Below are 4,097 nucleotides of genomic sequence, written 5' to 3'. Positions count from 1 at the left end.
GTTTCTGTAGTGAGGTGGTTATCATGTTCGCTTTACACGTGAAAGGTCCCTGGTTCGAAACCAGGCGGAAACAACGCTCATTGACACATTCAAGAAGTACTATAGTGGTAACAGAGAATTTCATTAATGCCTTATTTTGGAAATTCTAATACGTGCCAGGAATATCAGTAAACTTTGTTTTACTCCTTGCAGATAATTCAATCAGCAGTTTCTGTAGTGAGGTGGTTATCACGTTCGCTTTACACGTGAAAGGTCCCTGGTTCGAAACCAGGCGGAAACAACGCTCATTGACACATTCAAGAAGTACTATAGTGGTAACAGAGAATTTCATTACGTGCCATGAATATCTGTCAAATTCGGTTTACTCCTTGCAGCTAATTTTTGCAGCAGTTTCTGTAGTGTAGTGGTTATCACGTTCGGTGTATATGCGAAAGATCCTCGGTTTGAAACCGGGCGGAAACAGTGCTCTTTGACACATGCAGTAGGTTCTGTACTTTAAACAGAGAATAGTTATTTTCATAAATGCCTAATTTTGGAAATTCGAACACGTGCCATGAATATCTGTAAAGTTTGGTTTACTCCTTGCAGCTAATTGTAGCAGCAGTTTCTGTAGTGTAGTGGTTATCACGCTAGCTTCACACGCATAAGGTCCCTGGTTCGAAAACAGGCGGAAACAATGCTCATTGACAAATTCAAGAAGTACCATAGTGGTAACAGAGAATTTCATTAATGCCTTATTTTGGAAATTTGAATACGTGCCATGAATATCTGTACAATTCGGTTTACTTCTTGCAGCTAAATGTAGCAGCAGTTTCTGTAGTGTAGTGGTTATCACGTTCGCTTCACACGGGAAAGGTCCCCGTTTTGAAACCGGGCGGAAACAGAGATCTTTGACACATGCAATGAGTTCCGCATTTATACAGAAAATAGTTATTTTCATAAATGCCTTATTTTGGAAATTCGAATACGTGCCATGAATATCTGTAAAATTCAGTTTCCTCCTTGCAGATAATTGCAGCAGCAGTTTCTGTAGTGTAGTGGTTATCACTTTTGCTTCACACGCGAAAGGTCCCTGGTTCGAAAACAGGCGGAAACAACGCTCATTGACACATTCAAGAAGTACCATAGTGGTAACAGAGAATTTCATTAATGGCTTATTTTGGAAATTCGAATATGTGCCATGAATATCGGTAAAATTAGGTTTTCTCCTCGCAGATAATTGTAGCAGCAGTTTCTGTAGTGAAGTGGTTATCATGTTCGCTTTACATGCGGAAGGTCCCTGGTTCGAAACCAGGCGGAAACAGTGCTCTTTGACACATGCAGTAGGTACTGTACTTTTAACAGAGAATAGTCATTTTCATAAATGCCTAATTTTGGAAATTCGAATACGTGCCATGAATATCTGTAAAATTCGGTTACTCCTTGCAGATAATTGTAGCAGGAGTTTCTGTAGTGTAGTGGTTATCACGTTCGCTTCACACGAGAAATATTCCCGGTTTCATACTGGGTCATCAATCTGCACACAATACCCCATAATGACAGAGCAAAAACAGGTTTTTAGAAGTTTTTGCAAATGTATTAAAAATAAAATCTGAAATACCTTATTTACAGAAGTATTCAGACCCTTTCCAATGAGACTCAAAATTGAGCTCAGGTGCATCCTGTTTCCACTGATCATCCTTGGGATGTTTCTACAACTTGATTGGAGTCCACACACCTGTCTATATAAGGTCCTACAGCTCGCTATTTACATTGACCCCCCCCCCTCATTTGTTTTGTACACTGCTGCTACTCGCTGTTTATTGTCTATGCAATGTCACTTCACCCCTACCTACATGTTCAAATTACCCCCTGTATATAGCCTCGTTATTGTTATTTTATTGTGTTAATTTTTATTATTTTTTATTTGGTTTATTTGGTAAATATTTTCTTAACTCTTCTTGAACTGCACTGTTGGTTAAGGGCATGCGCATGTGGCAAATAAAGTTTGAGGCCTGAGCCCTAGGACCATGCCTCAGGACTACCTGGCCTGATGACTCCTTGCTGTCCCCAGTCCACCTGGCCGTGCTGCTGCTCCAGTTTCAACTGTTCTGCCTGCGGCTATGGAACCCTGACCTGTTCACCGGATGTGCTACCTGTCCCAGAGCTGCTGTTTTCAACTCTCTAGAGACAGCAGGAGCGGTAGAGATACTCTGAATGATCGGCTATGAAAAGCAAACTGACATTTACTCATGAGGTGCTGACCTGTTGCACCCTCGACAACCACTGTGATTATTATTATTTGACCCTGCTGGTCGTCTATGAACATTTGAAGATCTTGGCCATGTTCTGTTATAATGTCCACCCGGCACAGCCAGAAGAGGACTGGCCACCCCTCATAGCCTGGTTCCTCTCTAGGTTTCTTCCTAGGTTCTGGCCTTTCTAGGGAGTTTTTCCTAGCCACCGTGCTTCTACACCTGCATTGCTTGCTGTTTGGGGTTTTAGGCTGGGTTTCTGTACAGCACTTTGTGACATCAGCTGATGTAAGAAGGGCTTTATAAATAGATTTGATTGATAATCAAATGGCTACCAGACTATTTGCATCGTTACAAACAATGCAAAGAAACAAACAAAAAAACACAATTGGTTAGGAATACGTAAAACTTCAGCCTAGTTCTCCGGCGCCATCTTGATATCGCTCTGTTAGGTATTTGCTGTGGAATTGTTAGATATTAGGTTTTGTTGTGTAATTGTTAGATATTCCTTGTTAGATATTGCTGCACTGTCGGAACTAGAAGCTCAAGCATTTCGCTACATTCACAATATCTGCTAACCATGTGTGTATGTGACCAATAAAATACAATGATTTGATTTGCCTAACCCAAATGAATGATGATTGGTTGAAAGACATTGATGATAAGCAGATTGTGGAGCTGATGATTGGTTGAAAGACATTGATGATAAGCAGATTGGTGGAGCTGATGATTGGTTGAAAGACATTGATGATAAGCAGATTGGTGGAGCTGATGATTGGTTGAAAGACATTGATGGTAAGCAGATTGTGAGCTGAGGATTGGTTGAAATACATTGATGATGAACAGATTGGTGGAGCTGTACTGTTAGATTTCAGGGCAGCCTTTGACATTATTGACCATCATATTTTTGGATTGAAAAAACGTATGGCTTTTCATCCTCTGCCAAACTGTGGATTCAGAGCTATCTAATATATCTCAAAGGGTTTTCTTTAATGGAAGTGTCTCTAATGTCAAACATGTACAGTGTGGTGTACCGCAGGGCAGCTCTCTAGGCCCTCTATTCTTTTATATTGTTACCAAGGACCTGCCACTGGCATTAAACAAAGCATGTGTGTCCATGTATGCTGATGACTCAACCATATATGCATCAGCAACCACAGCTAATGAAGTCACTGAAACCTTTAACAAAGAGTTGCAGTCTGTTTTGGAATGGTTGGCCAGTAATATACTGATCCTGAACATCTCTAAAACTAAGTGCATTGTATTTGGTACAAATCATTCCCTATGTTCTAGACCTAAGCTGTATCTGGCAATGAATGGTGTTTCTGTTGAACAAGTTGAGACTAAATTACTTGGCGTTACCTTAGATTGTAAACTGTCATGGTCAAAACATATAGATTAAATTGTTGTAAAGATGGGGAGAGGTCTCTCTGTAATAAAGAGATGCTCTGATTTTTTTGACACCATATTCGAAAAAGCAAGTCCTGCAGGCTCTAGTTTTATCTTATCTTGATTATTGTCCAGTCATATGTTCAAGTGCTGCAAAGAAACATCAAGTTAAGCTGCAGCTGGTCCAGAACAAAGACATGTCTTGCTCTTCCTTGTAATCAGAGGGCTGATATAAATACTATGCATGCCAGTCTCTCTTGGCTAAGAGTTGAGGAGAGACTGACTGCAACACTTCTTTTTATGAGAAACATTAATGTGTTGAAAATCCCAAATTGTTTGCATAGTCAGCTTACACACAGCTCTGACACACACACTTACCCCACAAGAGGTCTTTTCACAGTCCTCTAATCCAGAACAAATTCCATAAAGCATACAGTAATATATAGAGCCATAATTGCATGGACCTCCATCCCA

At 40.4% G+C, this 4,097-nt stretch overlaps 1 non-coding gene across 1 annotated transcript; it reads left to right on the top strand.

Annotated features, from left to right (window-relative positions):
* The first annotated feature begins 1,230 nt into the window (after positions 1-1,230).
* On the top strand, positions 1,231-1,303 carry trnav-uac (transfer RNA valine (anticodon UAC)). Its single transcript has one exon. It is a non-coding gene; the product is annotated as a tRNA-Val (tRNA).
* Positions 1,304-4,097: the final 2,794 nt, after the last annotated feature.

Source organism: Salmo salar, chromosome 18 (genome assembly GCF_965601325.2).
Source record: "Salmo salar chromosome 18, fSalSal1, whole genome shotgun sequence".
NCBI lineage: Eukaryota > Metazoa > Chordata > Actinopteri > Salmoniformes > Salmonidae > Salmo > Salmo salar.
This window is presented reverse-complemented; position numbering and strand designations above follow the sequence as displayed.